The following is a 23,148-nucleotide window of genomic DNA, read 5'->3' as shown; positions in this document are numbered from 1 at the left end:
ACAACCCCTGGCAAAAAATAACTGGAGGATGGTCATTCAACTTTTTCCTTTTTCCTTTATAACAAATAAACCACAATAATGAACGACAGTCATGTGAAAAAGAAATTATGCCATCTTTAAATTCTAAGGTTTTAGACAGCAGGACATCATAAAAATCACCTGCTCCTTAGCAGGTCATAAAAGTAGGTAGATAGAACCTCAGATGAACAACAACATATGACACATTACACCGTTTCATTATTTATTTTATTTAACACAAACTAAGCCAAAATGCAGAAACAGTGTGTGTAACACTAAGCACACCTGACTGCTTCCATAGGAATTAAGATGGTCAGCAGCAGCCAGGTGCTGTTAATTAAATGCACACACAATGCCAAAGAGGAAAAACATCAGCATTGATCTTAAAGAAACAACTGCTGCTGCCCATCAGTCTGGGAAGAGTTATAATGCCATTTTCAATCCATTTGAAGTCCATCGTTCTACAGCGAGAAAGATTCTTCACAAGTGGCAAGAAAGTTGCCAATCTTCCCAAAAGTGGACGTCCCATCAAATTCCACGCAAGCTCAGGCCGTGCAGTTCTCAGAGAAACTGCAAAAAACCCAAAAACCCAAGAGCCACATCTCAGACTCCACAGGCCTCAGTTAGCATGTTAAATGTTAAAGGTCATGACAGCACAGATTAGGTCTGCATTTTTTACCGTAATGCATTGCAAACACAAACACAGCATCCCAGCACAAACAACTGTGAAGCACAGCGGTGGAGGGGTGATGATTTGGGCTTGTTTTGCAGCCGCAGGATCACAATCTGCTCTGGCCATCGAGACGATGCCGCAACTTTTGTTTGGTGCCGTTCCGGTGAAACATACACAACATATAAAGATGACTGCCTGAAGAAATGGAACAAACCAAAACTCAGCCTAACAAATATCTTAAACTTTAAGAACTAGAATAACACTAAAAACTAACAGAAATCAGAACTTAATAATAAAAACAGCTTCTAAAAACCCCCCACAAACCCAGGCATCTTTGGAGAGAATCATGTGTGGATTTTATCCATAATTGTCCTTTTTCACATGTACCTCCCAGCAGGAAACAGTCTGCTTCACACATGTTCAGACCACTGGAAATACTCCATGTAATTTAGAGCATGCAGGAGGCAGCACTGCTATGGATGCCACCTCTATAGCGATGAATTAGTTTATAAAGTCTGGGGCTCTGCATTTATGCAGATTTTATAACAGAGGATTTGTATGAAATCTGTTTTAATAAGTTTAAGCATAGCAGACATTCAGATTCATCCACACATGAGCTTCCAACTCCTCGGAGCATCCTGCTTTAACATATCATTTGCCGGGCCATAAATCTGTGCAGGCGCCCAGCGGGAAGCTGGTTGAGCTTCTGACATGAGAAGGCTCCTACAGCAGAGCGTCACCCAGTGAACTCTTTTACCTCCTATTCCTGCCCTGTGACAGAGACCCACAGCTGTTGCATGAACATTGCAATCCTTCACTGTCAAAACATGGCACCCACCCAAAGTCCTGTTCAGTAGTAGCTGCTTACTACCTGGGAATACTGCCAAGATCCGCAAAAAGATACTCTATGTATGATAGTTGTAGCATATGACACTAATCCCTTCTCGGCTGCATTATGAGTGCGCGTGCATGCTGTAGGTGTGTGTGGCTTATTTTTTCTCCTTATGCAGCCTGAAATAAAACGTGAATTTAACAGGCCCGAATTGAATTTCCAATTTGCTCATTAACTAGAAAGATCTGAAAGACTGCTCCTAATAGCCATCAGCAGGTGGACTGCAGGGACCAGAGGCATCTCAGTGCAAAGATCACTTATTTATGGTTGCTAATCTGGTTCATTTATCTTTAGCCCCACTCATTTGCAGGCTGCTGACACAGTTCCTAGATATGTGAGGCAACTATTTCGGGTTATTTAACATGTCTGATGAGGACAAACCTCTGCAGGCAGGTGTTGAAATATCACCTGGGGAGCAGCTGTCTACAGAGGTCTTGCAAAATACTTGTTGCAAAACTGAAAAGTTTAGATAACGTCTTCCTGGGAATGATGGTGGTACACACTTTATCCTCATGCTGCTGATTATTCTTGAACTTATTTCTATATTTCTGTTTATCACCTCCTCGCTGTGACAGGTGTGAGTGTGCCTAACCACCTGGAAGTTTCCCAGTGTGTGCGTCTGTGTGTGTGTGTGTGTGTGTGTGTGGCCGGAGGCACTTGGCAGGGCACCGGGGCCAGAAGAAAGGGATGACCCGCGGCTTCACGTGTAATCACTCCATGTGACGTACTTGTTATTGACACTGAACATTCAACAGGGCTCCTGAGGGACTCTTGAACTTGAGGGGCAGTCCCTGGGAGCAGCACTGGAGGGCTGACAAGTTCAGAGCAGTTAATGTTCAGCTCTTTTGATCTCTGCCAAGAAGTTGCATTCCCCGAATTCCTCACCAGCGTTTCCAGCGGTAGGGACTATGAGTGGCTCTACTGAAGACACTCAGCATTCACCCATGCCTCACTTTGGGAAGCAGGACCAAAGCAAAGCTCACAGGTTATTAAACTTTGGAGCTCACCATCAGCTTCTGCTTTTTATTCACTGTATTTCTTCGGAAATTGCTGCCATCATCTATTTTTAACATTTACTGCAAACGTACTGAATGTGACAAAAATGAGCAAACGATGAACTAAACCTACATGGTGACTGTCATAACATCAGTGGAACTTTGCTTAATCATTGCCAAGTCAGTGAGCTCATGTTGTTTTGGTGTTTTTCTTTCTTTCTCTCTCTTTTTAGGAATTCACTTACCCCTAATTTGGGTGGTCACCAGATGTGGTCACAGTGACCCAGTGCATTCGGTTCTGGGTAAATTATGCAATGGATGGAACAGGACTGTTTATCTAAGAACTTTCATCCAGAAGTACACAATACTGTATTCACCATGTCTGGACATTTACCACCCACTGAGAGTTACAGCCTCGCACATCAAAGCAGCAAAACCTCTTTAATGACAATAAAGTGATTGAGCCAGTTATGGTAATGTGTTTAGTAATTTACTTAAAATGTCTAACACGTGGATGCCAGACTTCATTTTAAGAGATAAAACTCAGCAGATGCCACATCAGAATTGAGCAATTTATTGCCCGTATGAATAATACGTGGCTCAGCACAGAATCTCTCTGAGCTCTGCTGTAAAATGCTGATTGATTGCGTGAGATGGTTTCTATTGTTTGAGCGCAGGGCTTAGGAGGTTTAGTGCGAAGGTGATTAACTAATGGAGGGATTTAATCCCAGGTAAGAGTCACACACTGGGGCCCAAAGCACAATGAACAGCCTTCATTTAACCTCAACCAAAATGCTGAGATTGCAAACCTGGGGCCTCACTCACCTGGCAGATGTCATTTTTGAGGGCCAGCTGAGCTTAAAAGAACTGAACTGGACAGGAAACTGCTCACAGGCCAAGATGAAGCAGTGCAAATTAATATAGAGATCCCCGCTGTCCTTGACACTGATGGCAGCAGAGAGCTGCATGCAGTTTGCCCTTCCTTTGTTTCCAGCAGTAAACTGGGAGGTTGTTGTTTTATTAACCCTTAACAATGACAAATACAGTAAATCCTCTTCAGTCATCTTCATAAGGGAATTAGGTTTGATAGTGCCACCTCAGGTTGAACACAGGTGGTGCTACATCAACCACTTTAGTTTTTCAAGTAAACCCTGATTTACATTTTTTATTAAGATTGATATTTGTATCAGTGTGTGGGACTGCAGCCTCGGGTTTATATTGTTAATGAGTGATGTGTAATGCATGACTTTTTTTTTTTGACTAATGGCTTCAACACTGCTGGTGACAATCTAGTATCAAGTGAATAAGGCCCCAGTCACACAGGCTTACAGACCGGTCCATGTTCCCTGACAGGTTATACATGGTTGCTGTAGGTTGATGGCAGTCACTGGGAAAATGATTGTTAAAGTCCCAGTCTCACAGGACTGGTCAGTGACCCTCTGTGTATTTGTAAATGTATATTCTCCAACTAGTTGGCAAAAACTTCTTTGTGACTGTTTTGGTCACTAGCACATTGCTGCGGAATGGCTGGGATGAGAGTCAGCACTTCCAAGTCGGAGGCCGTGGTTCTCTGTCAGAAAACTGTGAAACCCAGGGTTGGGGATGGACCGGCCGATTGCTGCAGCATCAGCAGAAATGCGGGTATTGTAATGGACTATTGTGATCCTGAGCTGAAAAGCAAAGCTTTTGATTTATCAGTTCAACTATGTTCCAATGCACACATATATCATGAGGTCTGGATAATGACCAAAAGAGTAGAGCCTGTTCTGTAGAGTGGGCTCAGCCTTAGAGCTAGGGTAAGGAGCTCAGACATCCAGGAGGAGCTCAGAGCAGAGCCACTGCTCCCCTGTGTCAGGTATCCAGCTGATGATGCCTCCTAGGTGCCTCCCTTTGGAGGTTGTCCACACACACAGCCAACTGTTAGGAGAGATTATACTGGGTTTGGGAACATACCAGGTTTCTCCAGGAGAAACTGGAAAGTGTTACTGGGAAGAAGAATGTCTGGAAAACCCTACTTAGTGAGAATTCAGATAAGTGGAAGTTAATGGACAGACGGATTTTTGGTACTTCTCCGGTTGCCTCAGTTTTTATCCTCAAAAGCTGCCACTTGCTAAAAAAAATAGAATTGCAGCACTCAGCTAGTGTTGGTTTTCAAATGATTTAAATACAAAGTGATTCTTCCTTCATTTTATCTGAATGACTTTGAGAGGGATAAATGGGTAAACACTGCCAGTAATGCTCTAGAAAAAAAAAAAAAAAGCAGAGATTATTGAAAAAGACTTCCATGCCATGGGAACATGTTTTTCTCTATTAAATTTAAAAGTGGTAAATCTCCCACTCACAACTCTGATGCAGTTGTTTGTCTGCACAGTGGCAGGAAAGTTCTTGCAGAAGCATCAAGCCTTCAGAAGCTGAAAGCAGGAGTGCTGAGCTCTGAGTGTGCAGATTTCGCTTTCAGTCTTTGATCTCTGCCTGGGAGCTAGGAGCTCACTAGAGTAGATGTGTCCTCTCCTTTACTTCCTCCTTTTTTTTTCCTACCTTGTAAATCATCTCATGACCTCTTAGGATGTTTCCATACACACACTACAGCCCTGAGCTTTTCTAGAAAATTACCGGACAGCGGTGCAGGTAACAAAAGCAAATGCTTGACACAGTGAATCCAGCAAATTCACAGCAAGCAAACTCTACCCAGGCAGCTTCTTCACCTAAACTCCTGTTGTGTACTGCATGTAAGAAGAGGACAACTTCGGATGATGTCTTGACCTGCTTATCCCGACTTCATCTCCTGACTGCGGAATAATCCTCTGACCTTTTGGGGGAATAAACCCCAGGTTGTAAAAACATGTTTTAACAGGCTGAAATGTTTTTTGCTCCTTTTTTTTTTTTTTTAGGGGGATGGAAAAATTGGCCAACGAGCCTCAGAAGTGACCCCGTGATGATGGAAAAGCTTTACTGTTTTTAAGGTGTAAGGACATCCTATTAACAGGAGTATCTCTGTGTCGAGGAACAAATGGCTTTATGGCTTTATGCTGCACCACCATATGGCCTTTTCGTTCCTGCGGGCTCATCATCAGTTGTTCTGCCACTCAAACACTCAGAGAATGAAACGAGCATCTGAGCATGTGCGTCCTGTCTCCTGAGGGCAAAATGTTTTCAACCTGAGAACCAATTGCCCCATTATGATCCGCCGCACCATTCAGGCTGACAGGAGAGGGTGTGGAGGGCTCTGAGGAGTTTTTACTGCGACTAAGGCCCCTGTGGCTTTACACAGCATCAGGTGATTGGTGATATAATCATCTTACTGTCTGCTTTAAACAGACCTGTCTGAGCTCGGCAGGCCTGCAGAGAATATAGAGAGAAACAGGACAAGCAGCTTCAAATTTACACGTCAGACAGACTGAGACAGTTGGGTCTTTATTTTTATTGAATGTATGGTAGCAGCTGGGAACTTTATTATCCCCCACGCACTGGTTTAGCGGTCGGGGGGCACGTTGACGGTGAGTTACACTCTGTAAAATGTGGCTTCCCATCATATGCCCATGTATTTTTAAAAAGCCGCAACGTGTGACAACATCAGGCACAGGTTCTGATTAAAAAAACACTCTATATTTTCCCTTCAGTGGCCTTGGGAGGAGGTACAACAGAGTTTATCTTACAACTGCGGTGCAATGATGTTTTATGAGTGCATGTTACAGTTTTACGAACACCTGACTCCCTGAGCTGAGTGTTAGTGCCGCCTGTGTTTCTAACATTTATGTTTGCTTCTATATTTCAGGCAGTACCTGAGGAGTTTTTCTGCTTCTGTCAGGACACCTTGAAAGAAATAAAGCCCAATAGGTCACCGAGTTTTCTAATTAATCAAATAAGCTGATTTGATATATGCCAAGAGTACAGTGAGATTTATGCGTCCGTGTTAAATCTACGCCAGAGGGATGTTGTAACCGCAAACCCTTCAGAAACACTACACCGTAATCTGATGTGCATCTCCCCAGAAATGTAACTGCAAGCCATCTTAAAGTACCCTGCAATCACCATGATTGTCCCATTTGGCACTGTTGTTTCCACATGCAGCTACGTGTTATTCTGTTATGATGGAGGTCAAGGAAAGGCGGGTAGGAGAACTCAGAAGGACTTAGGAAAAGAGTAAAGTGGTGAGGCGAGAATCCGAATGACTTACATGAGTCTTCTTCACATCGTGATGCCGGATGTCCACAGTGTTGAAACTGCAATATGCAGAAGATGGACTATAAAGTGCACATCTTGCTTCACCACAACATGTATTAGTCCTCTTGTCTTTTGCAGGTCATTTAATCAAAAACAGCATGTGAAAATTAAGATTTACTAACATCTGCAGCAGCATAAAGTGTTGTTCTGACATTTAAAAGCTGCTGGATTTACTGAAGTGGCTCACAGTCAGTTTTGTGACTGAAAGTTGAGTATTTTTGCGGCTGGCCTTTTGACATATGTATTTGTAAGAGTTTCCCTTTCAGAAGAAGAAACTTTAAACGAGTCATGCAAATGTGAATTACAAAGTCTGTGGCACACAATTTACTGCAAATTGCACAGAACCAAAACATGTCTAATGATAGTCGCCACTAGGAATGGAATGGGTGCGTATTCGGTGCTTTGCGTGGATGGCTCAAAGTTGTGAGCACCTTGCCAAAACTCTCCATCGTAAAAAAACTCTTCACTGAGACCTCACGCTGAGTATTTAGAGGTCAGCCCCACTTACCGTCCCGCCATAATACTGGGATTTTACTGAAATAGAGCAGAACTGAACTGAAATGTCTTTTTCTCAGCAGTGCGCACACAGTGAGCGACTTCTCTCTGCTAAATCTGTAATGAATAAAAGTGAAACTGAAAATGCAGCTATTAATGAATCCATGTTAGTGTGTTAGATTAATGTCTGAATGTTGCAATGTGCTATTTAAAAAACTGATGAGTACACCTACGCACAGTAACTGTGGCGGCTGCGAAATAATGTTTTGTGTTTCTCTGGTTATTACTGCTGAATGCTGGTTATTACTGAAGTGAACCGGCTGCATCTTTGTAAATGAATTATAGAGCATTGTTTGTGGATCACACTGATTACACAGAACCTGAAACACACTTATCACTCATGCCGAGGTGTGACCGAAGATGGTGCTAGGAATAGGGGGAGATGAATGCAGATGATCCACTGTGGTGACCCCTAATGCTACAGTCACACTAGCGAAAACAGCGGTTAGAGATCGTGGCACAAGCGTAATTACTGCAGTTGTATGTAATGAACTTGTGATCTTGTTGCTTTTAAACTGGTTCCTTCACAGTTGTCTCCTGTCAGGTTCTACTTCCCTTCCCTGTCTGATACTGTGCCCTCGTGCATTTTCCCCAGCTGTGTCTACTTCCCCTAATTAGCCCTATGTGTATTTATAGTGCTGTCTTCCTTTTGTTCCTTGTTAGAGCATCTCTTAACCCCCAGTGTTTCCTTGCTGGTGTTTGGCTTTATTTAATAGCCTTTTCATATTGGACTTAGCTAATCAGTTCATTGACTTATATTGGATATCGTACTACAGCCTAAATAAAGGCTTATTTTTTGTTACGTCTGCCTGCCTGGTGAGTCTGCATTTGAGTCCTCATTTAGCAGTTCATGACAAGGTCTGTGACTGTTTGCAGTCAGTTGCCATCTTTAAAGCGACTTTGGCACGCCAAGACAGCAATAAGACGGAGTCAGTCTGCTATCAGTTTGTGACTGAATGGGGTCAAGTTGTCAGTTACACACAACATGTAATGTCACTGTGATAAACTGTCAAAAATTACAAATCTGTTGCCATCTACTTACAAAGAAGCTCACATTAATTATTTAAATTCAGAGGCCAGCCAGAATTTCATGAATTTGAAACAAATTCAGAAATTCCTCCACGAAGTGACGCGGATGCTCAGCGACCTGGCTTTTTTTGTAGGAATATAAACAGAATACAACCAGTGGGCAAACAGTTGAGTCAAGCAGCAGCTATTTCCAAATCTTCACCAATCTGCCTGAGTGTTGATTGCAGTCTGAGTTGGATTGTGACTTAGAGACAGGCTGCCCCCACCTGGCAAACTGCATCATTGTTGCGCCATTGAATGTTGATTGCAGCAACTACTTGCAATCAGTCTCCAACAACAAAAAAAATCGCAATCACTGGGCAACCAAATATTTCCTAGTCAGAAGGTGGTTGCCATCCTGTCTTTACTGTAGTGAAACTGAGCCATAAAGCAAAGATTTTCAAACACATGTCCTCTGGGTGAAAGTAAAACACCACCTTGAAGTCACCTGGATGAAACTTCACAAAAAAAATTACAAAATAATGTTTTTTAAAATAATGTAATTAAAAGAGCTCCACAGCCATGTACCAAATGTTCCAGAAACAGGTTGCTTGTAATGTTCAGACCTTCAAGCCGCTGTTGAGCTTTACAGATTTATTTTATTTTACATTTCTTGCTTTTAATGGACAGTGGAAAGATGACATGAAAATCAAAGGGAAAAGATGGGGTATGAGTTGCAGCAGAGATTCCTGGCAGGATACCAGCCGTTTGCATTCATGGCTGGCCACACCAAAGCAACCAGGGTGCTCTTCAGATGTCATTTCTTAATGTAAGGAGAACTGAAGAAGAAAATCTAACAGCAGGGTGTCTTGATAGCAAAAAAAAAAAAAAATCATCTAGAGATGAAAGCAAAGCAAGCTCCATGGCATGATACAACTAAGGGTGAATAAATATTTGGTGTTTTGGGCAAACCAACTCTAACACTTTCACAGGATTACAGTTTCACATTGAGAGTCTGTGAAATATGTCATCTGTCCACCACAAAGACTCAAATATTTTTAGGAGCTGCAAATTTCACAAAAACCCAAACCATTGCATTCACACCCCCAACAGCTTCAGTTGTGCTTCAGAGAAATGTGGGAGTGGTGCTGGTGGTGTGGGTGTTGTGGGTGGGTGTAGGAGGAGGGCTAGATTCTGCCTCTTTGAGCACTCTGAGTGCTGCTGTTGCAGCTGCTGAATTTCTCACAGTAGCAATTTCAAGGACGCCAAAATGAATTACACATAGGGAGACCACGCTGGGCGAAATCTCTAATCCGCACAATCCCGTCCTCCTCAGCTAATTCCATATCTGCAGCAATCCAAAAAAGAAAGGAAAAAAAAAAAATTGCTACACACCCGTGCGCGCACAGACGCTCTCCTGCATTCCCTTATCCTCTCACCCTCTCTTTCACAAAATATCTGGTGAGCCCTGATCTCTGATTTGCATGAGCAGTAATTAGGAGGTTTGGGATTAAAGGCACTACATTATGCTTGACTGAGGAGGCGCACAGTGGGAGGTGTTATTTAGTCAACAAGTGCCATTCAGATGATAAAGCAATGAATAACAATTGCTCCGAGATGCATTTTGTGAGGATATTTTACAAGCTGATAAAGGTGGGAACCACAAGACAAGAGGAAGCAGGACTTTGGCAGTTATCGGGGAGCTGGTTGGCATTGCAGTGCAGCTTGTGATGTGTGTGAGGGGGCTGATACCAGAGCTCGACTGTTATGTGTGTGTGAACCAGCAGCCTGTCTGTATTTGCTCCATCCTTCACCCTGCTCCTATCCCACAAGGCCTCGGCGCCTTTCCCTTGTGCTGCCGTCTTATCAGGGGACAGCTCGTCAGGGACACACGTGCCATCGTTCTGACACTGACCGTGGGTCATTGAAATGCAAACAGAGAACACAGTAAATCAAATGGGTTCGAAGAGCAGCAAATATTTGGCCAAGACTCTTTTTTTTTTTTCTTCACTGATGGAGCCGGCCTGTTCATGGTTGATGAAACAAGGTTAGAGCAGATGGTCATTCGGTGCACAGAGCCTTCATTTGAACTATACGCAAGTCAAATAAAGCCGACAGCACTACCTGTAGAAAGAAGAGAGGAAGGGCTGAGGTCAACCATTCAATCTCCTCTCATTAAAAATTGACCAAGAGGAAGGTTAGAAAAAAGAAGATTCATCTTCAAACTAATACAGTGAGAAATGAATGTGTTTACAAGACAGCCTTGCACTAGTAAAGCTGAATATTACTCAGTAAAACTCCATGATGAGTAGAAGTGTGAGTGTGAGTGTGACTGACCCTCAGTCACTCAGTCAGAGTCAAGTTAACTGCAGGAGAGTAGCTCCCTCTATCTACCAAAACCAAAGGAGAACTTAGTCATTTCCCCCCCTTGTTTAGGTATGTTCTTTGATGCAGCAACAGTTAACCAAACTGCCAGTAAACATTTTTATTAAAAGAAATGAGGAGGAAGACCTAACAACAATGGTTTGGGGTACTTTACTGTTCCAAATGACCTCTAAACAAATATTTGAATATGTTGATGTGTAGACAAGGAAAGTTTTCTGTCTTACGTTTGAAGTCCAACTGTAGTCTGAGCTCTGGTGACCAGTCGTGTCTGAGCAGGCTTTGATGACATGCGGGTAAACAGTCTGAGTAAAAGAGGGAACACACTTGTTGAAACACAATCTCAAAACCATCAGCCGATATCTGCCGGCTACATCAGAAACCCAAAATATTGGCAGTTGTACCCACGGGTCAAGTCAGCAGACTAGACGCAGAGTTCCCAGATCGCTCAGCAAATAATTATGTCACCTGCATTACACAAGGTCTACAAGTTAAACCTCCATGTTTCACAGAAAACATCAAACAAACATTTTCAGGCATGCTTTCACAACAATCACCGGATCTTACTTCACACAGGATATAAAAATAGAGCAGCAACTTTTGTAGGGTTGAGCTTTCAGCTACACGACAGTTCATCTAAGGCGGCGCTGCAAAAGTACAAAATAATGCAAACTCAATTTACTTGTAATACAGGAGTGTACCTTACTCAGCTAGCAAGTAACAACCTCTATATTGCAGCCCCTTCAGAGTGAGTGCAAAATAAAAGAAGAAATAAAAACAGAGTATATACTCACTGGCCACTTTATTAGGTACACCTGTTCAAGCATTTACTGGTGCAATTATCCAATTAGCCAATCCCATGGCTGCAATTTAATGCATTTAGGCATGTAGACATGGACAGGACGATCTGTTGAAGCATCAGAATTTATTTTATTTTATTTATTTATTTTTTTTTTTTTTTTTAGGATTTTCCCATCTCTAGGGTCTACAAAGGATGGTCCGGACAGAGGATATATCCGGTGAGCGACAGTTCTCTGAGTGAAAGTGTCAACAGTAACTCAAATAACCACTTGGTACAACCGAGGTATGCAGAAGAGCATCTCAGCCACAGGAGCAGAAGACCACACCAGCTGCCACTCCTTTCAGCTAAGAACAGGAAACCGAGGCTTCAGTTCACATGGGCTCACCAAAACTGGACAACAGCAGATTAGACAAATGTTGCCTGTTCTCATGGGTCTCGATTTCTGCTGCAACATTACAATGCTAGGGTCAAAATTTGGTGTAAACAACATGAAGGCATCAATCCTCCCTTGTATCAACAGTTCAGGTTGCTGCTGGTGATATAATAGTGTGGAGGATATTTTCTTGGCACACTTTGAGCCCCTTAGTACCCACTGAGCATTGTTTAAACACCACAGCCTACCCGAGTATTGTTGCTTTATGGCCACAGTGTACCCATCTTTTGATGGCCCGCCTACTCAAATGGCCTCCAGAAACACAGGTCTCAATGTAACAGGGATGCTTTCACAGTGGCAGTGGCGCAGGGGGCAGGTGCTCACCTTGCAACCAGAGGGTTGCTGGTTTGCGTCCCCGTCTGAGCGCATGCTGTCATTGTGTCCCATTGCCTAAGTATGAATGTGGTTGTGTGTTTGGTGGTGGTCGGAGGGGCCGTAGGCGCAAATTGGCAGCCATGCCTCTGTCAGACTGCCGCATTAGTAGCTTACAACCACCAGGTATGATTGAGGTGTGAATGAATAGTGCATAAAATTGTAAAGTGTCTTTGGATGTCTAGAAAAGTGCTATATAAGACTAATGCATTATTTTATTAATGCATTAACAGAGCACCTTTGGGTGATGGAACAGGAGAGTCACATTATCAAATCTGAGACAACTGTGTGATGCTGTCAAGTCATTATGGACCAAAAACCTCTGGGGAATTTTTCCAGCACCTTGTTGAATTCATGCCACGAGGAATTAGGGCAGATCTAGGAGGTCCAACTCGGTACTCTTTTACAGATGTTGTTCATTTTGTTTGACAGTTAACAAAACAGCTAGCTATACCTATATACGCGCATTTAAAACAGTTACTTCCCAGCTCGTTTCACTCCGACTCTCTCATCTGGAACCAGGCAGACATAAGAGGACAGGAGGGTAAATCATGTGTATATGTGTGCTGACTCAACAGGGATAAACATAAATGAAGACAAGTTAATAATTACTTGAAATAAGTGGGGAATTCCTCACTGCACCCTACTCTATTTTATGTCCCTTTACATAGACATTTCTGTCATAAGCTGATGCAGAAGAGGTACAATTGGGAGTGTGTGTTATGTGGTTTTATGATGTTAGCTGCCCCTGACAGATGGATGGGACTAAATGGCAAGTGGGCACCAAGTTATTTTCTGTAGTTATAGTGTTAAAGCCAGCTGGAGTACTTTGTCTCTTTTATAGTTAACAATGAATCAAGCAGGCAGCACAGCCAAAGCAAGCAAGAAAAGACCTTCTTCCTCTTCTGACGTGGTTCGTTTGATTTAAACAACAAAGAGACGCTGCTTATGTTTTTCTTATGCTGCTTTCTGCATACTTCATTCTTGAAATCTCCCACATAAATAAATCTCCGTGTATCATCTTGGGGATTTTTGTTGTTGTTGTTGTTGTTTCCACCCACTGGCACCATCCTCCTACTGACGGATGCTCCTTCGCTGTTTTCAGGAGATTTCTCTGTTTCAGAAACTTATGGTTAAGTGTGACTGTGGGCTGCTGTGGGGAAATAAAACGACATGAATGAACACTTCAGCTTTCTGCTTGTCCACGGTGTCATAGGGTGAGATGTGCAAGTAATCGCTGTGAGTTTCAGGCTTCAGGCTGTTCTAGATACTCCATTTCTTACAGTTTTTTTTTCCTGCTCATGGGTCTATATGATGTCAGAGATGGGATATGGTCAACTCAAGAGGAAATTATGGTTCAGTGGTGTTAGCATTGGTAGTCTGTGGACAGCGGACTGCCTGCCTACCTGGAGAGAGCGTCTGGTGTAAGATGGGGGCAGTGTCAAAAACATGTGGTATAACCAGTCTGTGGGCTGCTCTTGCTTGTGCTGTTGTTGGTCTGTCAGCCAGCTACAGAGAAGAACAAAGTTATAACATACAAAGAGCTGAAGTGAAATGAAAAGTGTTCACTCCAGCGACCGTCTGTAATTCTCATTGTGAATTTTTTTCTTTGTTTTTTTTTTGTTTGTGCTTCTCCCATTCCTGGTGAACTCAACTGTTGCTCCCTTCCCTGTCCCAGCCCACTTCTCAACCAGTCAGTATTTGACTGACACACGACGTTGAGCAACGTGCAATTAGGATTTTGGAGGACTGCACGAGAGTGCGTTTGTGTTGGTTAAAAGCCCCTCTCCGTGGGCTCTCTGTAAGTAAATACATACAGAAATGGACACAATTTCTGTGAGCTCAGAAGCCCCCACCCCCACCCCACTGTTCAAATCCTCTGTTTGTGAGGAGCAGCTGATCAGGGTTCAAACAGCTTGGCTAAACTTAGGGGCTGCACAAAAGGTCCAATATATGCTAAATAAGGAGTATTCTGAACTGTGAGTCATGCAAAGCTGCAAAAGTAGTCAGAGAATAAATTATGGAGCTGGAAACGAGGGGAATAGCTCCCCTTTAAATTGCTCAGGAAACACATTTTCATAACCACTGGTCAAACTTCACCTGTTGAAGTAGATGGTGTTTTGAATGAAAGCTCTGGGTCAGCTACTGAATGGACCTTCTGCTGATGTTTCCCATTAACTGTAACTCTCACCCCATAAACCTTTCTGTTTGTGGGCTGTACACATACAAACTGAAACCTGCATGTTTTTTTAACGTAGGGGAAATGACCATGAGGTCATCAGGCTGTAACATATTCTCTGTCATAACATCCCGCCTGGAGAGATCTGCTGTGCTCCGACTCCGCTCTCCTGGGGAAATGATGCTTTTGACATTTATAGCTGTGGCACATCCGTCCCTGACGCACTTGTTTGCTCTTTGTTTTATTGAGCGTGATGAGTCAGTCTTTCCCTTCTACTGTCCAGCATGGCAGACTCTGTTACCACGGTGATTTATCCTCCAGACAGCACCCGCAGCACGATTGATCAAATGGTCGATGTGACCTGACGGTGGCACAGAGAACAGCACAGATTTAACTTTCTTTTTTAAAATTTTGCAGATCTGGATGAGGCTCTGCAGCAGAATGGCTCAGAGTGAGCGAGATGTGCAGAGACAAAAGTTAACACTGCTTTTGATGGCAGCACATCACCTGCGTCATGTTTAGCAAAGTTATCATCTTACACAGACGTCTTTACAAAGATCGAGGTGTCTAAAGAGTGTGTGACCTTTTTCTACTTTAGACCACAGCAAATACAAGAAGTTAAATGACTTCCTCTTCACCTGACCTTTTAAAATTCAGCAGAAAAATTTACACTCAACCTCTACTGACCTTTTTTACACCTAATCAAATCTTTAATGTAATTTTCTCGAACGCGCATCTACATCGCTACGGAAAATTTCAGCAACTCGAATTCTGATCAGAAATACAGTAAGTGTCATAGATGATGAGAAGCCATGACTAAGCAAAGCACGTAGGAGCTGCGACACGTGAGACACCAATGAGGTCATTTTGATTTGTTCTCTGTTACTTTGGAAAGTGCAAATCATCTCATAAATCTGTCAGCTTGGCTTTTACATCAAAGCTTCTGTGAAATGTTATTGTACTCACTTGCAAAGAAGCTCATTTTCTCACATCAACTATCTGCAGGGTAAGGCACAAAACAGACGCATAACACGCCTGGCTCTCCTCACATCATATACCAAATACTCCAGTTTAGTGCTCTTCTCAGTAAGCAAATTTCCCAGCTCTCCCTCCCTCTTAATGCTGCCTCTGCTGGCTCAACCCCTCCACCAGCCCTCTAGCAGCTTCCACCTGCACACTGCAGGTACATACTCACCCCTGAATTTCTTTAGGCAACATAACTGTGGGGAGTGATGAGCTACCAAAGTCTAACTGTAGTCTGCTAATGAAATAAATCATTTCAAATGTGAGGTGTCCTGCTGAACTCAGACAGTAGTTGGAGACCTGCGGAAAGTCACAAAATAAATCTAAGAGGTCAAGAGACGACTGATAAAAAGAAAAGAAGAAAAAAAACTTGTGCTTCTGCACAGGTGTCTCTTATGATATTGTTGATATTTTAACCTTTCAGACCTCTAAAATTAAAGCAGTGAAACAATGCTCCATGGCTACCAAGAACATCTATTTCCAGCTGACAATGTTCATGCTGTTTTCTTCCAGAAGATGATTCATTAGCTAAACTGAGGTTTAGCAAGCAAACCTTAACCTTTACGTGTCATTTTGCAACAGTTTTGAAATGCATTTCTGTTGCAAAATTAAAAGAAAAAAAAAAAAAAAACTTGCTGTTGTGCTGCCAATAGGGGTGCAAGAGGAAGTGGTAATTTTTCATTTTGGAAGGCAGTGACAGAGTTTGGCAGAAATGATTGTGGCAGCCGGCAACACTTCATTTTAAACCTGAGTTTTTGGCCACTTTGGCAGCGAGTCTGCTGCGAACATAACACTTTACTTTGACGCTACTTTATAAAGTTGACGTCCAGTAGATACGGAGGAGCACTGGTTTCCATTTGGATTCATTTATCTTTTATCACTGCTCTCGGTTTGTACCACATGCAGGGGGAAATATTTGGCTTTTTGGCTGCTAAATGCTCCATTTGGTTCACCATTTACTGTGTCTGTCTGGAAATTGCTGCAGAGCCTATAATGTACAGCTGGGGGGGGGGGGGGGGGGGGGGGGGGGGGGGGTTTGGAGCTTTTCAGCTGGAAACAACTGCCTGGTGCAGACATTACTTTGAATTAAGCAGTAAAGTTACAGGATGTGAAATCAAAACAACCACAGTGTGCATAGGATAGTCATGGCCACCACGATCTATCTCCTACTGAGTTATGGTCTTCGGTTTTGTAGCCACACATTGGAATTTCGGCTTTTGAACCAAAACTGAGCATATTTGCACAAGAGGGTAGAGCTGGGCGATCCATCATTCACTGTAATAATAAATGCCACACAAACTATTAGTCGTGAAAAACAGGTTTAAAATTAAATGTCATGAACACTATAGTCAAAAGAAGATTGTTATTTCCATCTGTGGTTATTTTTATATGGTGGTGTGGCTCTATTCTGGGACCTCCCCACCCTTCCATACACATAACTTTAAAGCAGGGAGGGAAAGCATCAGCAAGGCCTGCTGTACACAACAAACCAGGTATCAGTCACAACACATGACACTGATTAAGTCAGTAACAGCATGAGAAGAGGAGCTGTGGTGGAGATGGGTTGCAAAGCAGCTTGCAGAAACTGTGTGCATGAGTTGGGGGGGGTAAAGAAGCTTAAATACCAATCATTATATGAAATTTGCCAACTGGATATGTAAAAGGGTATCAGCTAAGCCATTAGTTGATGTGGGCTGGCACTGAGATCAGGCAGTCTGCCAGGATTGTGGCTAAGCTTGACTTTGTAAATCAATGCCAGGCTAAATTTACGGGACAAACCGAACAGCTGTCTTCTCAAGGTCCATTTATACCTTCTGCTGTTGCCGTCGTCATAAGTGCTGGCACGAGCTGCGTTTTGGTGTCATTTTGGCTTGGCGTACAATTTGTGTGCAGGTTGTGTGGCTGGCACAGCCAGGTTGAAGACACCAGTGTAAGAGTGTGTCAGCCTTTACCACCACTTCAATGATACATCAGTAGAGGAGCTCAGAGATTCCCAGATTACACTTAAGGAGATGCTGCAACAGCTTGAAAAAAAAAATTAGGCTTTCTGGACAAAACTGTGATTTCTTTGTTTTTGATTTTGACTTCTTCTGCTCCTATCCAGCACTGATGTTGAGGCTTTATCTGAATGTGACACCTCAGGAGAGCGATAGCTTCAGCGCTGAAAAGGCAAAAGAAGTCAAAACAGGAAATAAAGGGATCACAAAGTTTTTAAAACATCTCATCTTTTTCAACTGTTTCAGTATACAGCCATCTGCAAAATCTGGGAATTTTTGTGCCCCCGCATTGATGCATAACTGAATGTAGACCCCAACCTGCTCACACACTGCTACCCTCAGCCCAGCCACACAGGCTGAGCTGCTTATGGCAGGTTACAAAAATCAAGCACAACAACCTCAAACAGCACCAAAGCGTCCAGCAGCGGTAACAGTGGGCGTACACTGTCTGTGAAGTGGCCAGTTGAAGATCTGTTTTTGGCATTTCCATGATTATTTCATCTCTCACCTGCTGAGGATGCTGCTTGTCTAAAAACACTTTCACGGATGTGAAGGGAACTGAGGCAGAGCTAAGGCTGGTTCCTTGTAAGAGGGGGTCTTTGCCTAGCTATCAATTACTCTCACAAAAGGATTTTGGGAATTCAACTGCTGTGAAGGCTACAGTAAGTAAATCATTAAGTAAGTAATGCTTATTTATATCATGCTTTTCAGGAAAAAAAAAAGTCACAAAGGGCTTTGCAATGTAAGATACAGACACCTACTTGTCCTCCGACAAGCCAGCAGCAGATCCTCCCTGGGCGATGATGCTATCTGTAGATTAAATGCTGATTGGTTGAAGAGAAAGAAGCGAGAACAAAGAAGTGGAGAAAAAAACAGTGTGCCAGGGTCAAATGAAAAGGAGCAACAACAGCACAAACACAATCAAGAGTAGCTCACATGCCAAGCTGCTCCACATACAGCAGACAGCTACAGCAGGTAGACGAGAACACAGAAGGTGGTAATTCTTTTCATTTTCTGAATTCATCAATAGTCTACATGTAAAAACACTGATTAGTGGAGTTTGAAGTGTTAATTTTGATGATCCAGCTGTAATTTCCCAAGCTCTAATTATAGTTTCTTCCTATGAAGATAACCCCTTCACACAGCCCAAAACAAGGTGGTCCTTTTCCCTCCCTCCCTCTCTCTTTTTTTTTGGCTGAAACACAGCGGCCTGAACTGGCAAAAAGGAATCTGGCCTTTGTTTGGTTATCATCTGTAGCTTTAATGAGGATACCACACACGGGCAGCATTTTAACAGGCTGTTTTAAGGCCTAATGAAGGGAATGGTGAGTCAGACTAAACTTTAATGAGGCAGTCTGCTTAGGGACGCTGCCTTCGATCGCCCATTAATCAGCACATTCCGCTCAGCTTTCTATTTTGTCCCTATCTCGCGCTGTCTCTCTCATTTTCTCTCCTCTGTAATTACACAGCAAATTCTCCCCACAGGCAGTCGGGTTGTGGATGTTCGCCGAGTGTGCACTCCCACACACATGCACAATAACCACACGTTTATGCACTTTCGCTCATCCTGTCAAGGTACATCAGGAAGAGGCCATTTCCTCATCACTCTCTAAGTAGCGCTGCTGAGTGAGACGGGAAGGCAGCGGAGGCGGAGACGTTCAAACAGACAAAAGGAAGGGGCAGAGGTTGCCATTAGTGAAACATCTCGGGAATAAGTCTCCACAAAGCAGAGGGTGGTGGTGTTTGAGTTTCCATTTCACTTTAATCTCTCTTTGCGGTTTGAGCGAGTGCCGGCTGATAAGTGGCATCCATCCCTCCTGCACAGATGAAATTGTTATTTGTGCTTTGGTCATTTCACAGTTTATCCTGCACAAACAGAGCAACTGCTGAAACGACTGAAACAGAAGCGGGTACATTTTGCGGTTGCAGAGTGATGAAAACTTGTGGCTCAGCTGTTAATAAGAAGCATGGAGTTAATCTATAATGGAAGGAGCAGAGTAATTAGCTACTTGTCATGGAGTTATATGATTATATAGTGTATTTTAATCTGTTACAGTTACTGAGAAAATCAAAACACTGGTGATTATAAAAGTGGTTACACTTCAATACATACTCGCACCATCTCCTGGTAGGACAATCTACAGTTTGTGGAGGGCTGTTTTATTATTTAATTACTTCTTTTGCACAGATAATGGTTATTTTCCTGAGGGAGGACAGCGTGATGATTCAGAGGATCCTAAAGCATGACAAGAGGCAGACTGAAATCTGAAATCCAGATCTTTATTCCATGATGGCTGATAAAATGCACAAGGAACAAACAGGGAAAAAAAGAACTTACACAAAAGATTCACTCGAGGCTTTTCTCTAATTTGTATCTCCTCGTCTCCTCCATCCTCGTGCCTATGACCTGGAAATCAATCCCATGTTGGGCGATATCTCAATTCCTGAAATGCATCTGGAGAACAGAGGAGAGAGGAGGATTGCCAGAGGAGCTACTGTATAATCAAGGATGCTCAGGCGTATCCTCCTCTGCTTGCATCTGTGGTGGGAGGGACCAAAAAAGAGGAGAGGTGCTGAGGATGTACAGACTGGAAAATGAGAAAAGGAGGTAGGAAAACACAAGAAAATGGTTTGAAAGCTTGAGAACTAAGCTGAACAAAGACAAAGCAATCTAGCAAGTGGAAGTGGACAACTAGTGATATACAGATATAAATGGCAGGTGAGGCAGATTAAACACAGCTGTTACCAAAGAGGACAGAGCAGATAATTAGAAAGGAAAGGAAACTAACAAACACAGGATGTAAAACTGGCAGCAGTGTGAAGAGATGAAGCATCACAGATTAAGACGGGAAATGACTCTACTAGAAATTCAGCTGAAGAAACAAACTGTCAACCTGAGACGTTTCACTCTGGATGGTTTTCAGTGGCATTAATGGTCAGCAAATTACAGAAATAGAGATTTTTTCTAAATTTGTGTATGTTCCTCAAGCTCAAGTCCTCTACTAGAGACCTAATAGAGGACCCTCCCTCTTTCCGTTGCTCATAGAGCCTGGGGGAGCTGAACTTTGGATGGAAACCTCTGTGCATTGTGAGGCGTTTCCATGTCTTGGCATCTATGTCCACCTGTAGGCAGCTTATTATTCTAGCTGGGTATCTGATGACCAGTAGGGCATACATATTGATCGCATGGATCTTATTCCTACTGTTGAACACCTGTCTGACCTATGGCTGACCTTCTCACACCTTCTCAATATGGAAAGGGTTACATCAGGAAGGATCCCCAGTGTGGAATCTGGAGGTTTTGATTTCCTTTCTCCCTCCCGTTAGTTAGATTCAGTTCAGCTGTGCTCCCTGCTGTGTCCCGTCTCCTCGTTACCCCTGGTGTATTTATTGTGTGTTTCCTGCTAGCTCTTGTCACATTATTGTCGGTAGCTCCCTTCGTGGTGGTGTATCTCTGTGTTCCTTCTCTCTTCTTGAAGATTCATTTTGGATTATCAGCCTTGTTCAGCTCCTGTTTTTGGACTTTGCAATAAAGCAATTTAAACTTTACGCCAGTCTATGGAACCCTGCCTTTGGGTCCTATCCTGCCTGCAACACTGCCAGCCTTGACATTTTCCCAGACATGGATTAAACTTAGTCCTAGACTAAAAGAAAAAAACAAAACAATGAAGATCTCCGCAAAAGAAAAAAAAAAAAAGCAACGTTTGGTTTCTACATTTCTGAGATGGCCATATTTACCATCTTCTCCTGACAGATGTTGATATCCCCAGTCAAACTGAAGCCATAAGTCCAGTAGCTTTCACCATACAATTGATGGGTCTGCTGGAATGGTCAGTGTTGCTGGGTCAGCAGCCAGTTGTTGATTGCTTTACAGAATAAAGTGTTTAGTTCCCCCCTTTATTAACCACATTACTTATAAGGAGTCTTATAATCCCTGCCATCCAGCAACTTCACAAACTGGGACAAGAGACAGGTGTGCAAGTACTGATTTATTACAAAAGCAGTTTTTCAGTTTCTAGGAAACAAATATAGGTATCTGATGCTAAACGAACATATTGCTTTCATAATAAAGATTTTCTAATGCAAAAAAAAACTGCATGAATACGCTGCATTGTATTTATGCTGCAGAAACCTGCTGGGCAAATCAATAACAAGACACAGCGCCCCACCGAGATTCAGCCCAACCAGAGCAATCTGATAATCAAAGCTGGAAAATTTAGCAGGTAACGCAGCTCCATTACATGCCTATATGAGAATCTGCCAGCCAATCAGAAGCTTGCATTTTTTCAGTTAGCAGTTCATAGGGTGCCATTTCTAAACCAAAGCCATCTGTAATGTGTTGCAACAGTAAATAACACATCAATAAAGGCTGACAGCACACATGCTGCAGAGAGACGCCCGCAGCACAAATCAATCGAACACACTGAACTGTTAACAGCAAGAGGGTAGCAGTCTTCTCATACCCTGATCTGACAGATGTACTACATATAATTCAAAGTTTAGACACCCCCACCACCACCAAGTTGGCCCTTAAACCTGTCACAGCAGCCAGTTACACTGCCATTCAGCTCCAGTACACAATTAGCCTGGACATCAAATCAATATCTCTCTGCTCAATTACCCCGTGACTAATGCTCACACATGTATGGAGGAAATAATAAAGTCATGTTGGGAGCGACATCTGACCTCAGAGTTGATACTGTCTCATTTTCTTCTTTCTTTGATGCCAGGCTGCTGCTTCCTCTGTCTGTGATAAAATGAAGATGAGCGCTGACAGCTTCTGAAGATCCGGCTCTAATTTGACATTGTTCTCTCCCATGGTGAGCCTTAGCAGTTTAATTGATTCTTTTCTGTGTGTCTTTTGCAGATAATGGGTGACTTTCTTGTCCGTTTAACCCACCAAGACTAAAGGCTTTTCTTTCAATGGAAAAAAAAAAAAAAAAGAAGAAGAAGAAGAAGGTAATTTCACTTGATTTCAGAGTTTGAATTCTTCAGTTTCGGACTTCAGTTAATTTGAAGTCAAAGTAAAGGGTTCATAAGTGATCTGTCAGGGCTATTCTTTTGTTTACATATTGTTTTAGTCATGTAGTGTTGAATTTCAAAAGAATTTCACGCATTATTTAACACTAAGCTGAAAAAGAAAAAAGAAATGTGTTGGAAGCAATATGTCATTTTCACTAAATTCCATGACATCATGTTATTAATGGCTAAATTTAAAAGTGGATATGAATCTCTGTAGCTCTGTCCTCAGATGTAATTACAAGCAATCAAATTTATTAAGAGCAAAACTTTAAGCTACTGAGAACATGCAAAATGTTTATCTTCCCCTATAAAGATGCTAAGAACTGGTCCACTGTTAAAGTTAAATCCTGCTAGATTTGAAGCAGCTAAAAACACCAGGCTGCTCTTTTAATTATTTTTATGTGTCATGTCTTGTCTCTCATTATTTTAGCAGTCACAAGTCTTGGGATGTGTCTCCTCTAAATTAGTGCCCTCAGGGAGCCTCAGAGGTCCACAACACACAGCCAGAGTTCAATATGTTTTCTCTCAATTTTAAAATTGTGCTGTATGAAGACCACATATGCACATGATGAC

Source organism: Archocentrus centrarchus, chromosome 20, assembly GCF_007364275.1.
Source record: "Archocentrus centrarchus isolate MPI-CPG fArcCen1 chromosome 20, fArcCen1, whole genome shotgun sequence".
NCBI classification, from domain to species: domain Eukaryota; kingdom Metazoa; phylum Chordata; class Actinopteri; order Cichliformes; family Cichlidae; genus Archocentrus; species Archocentrus centrarchus.
This window is presented reverse-complemented; position numbering follows the sequence as displayed.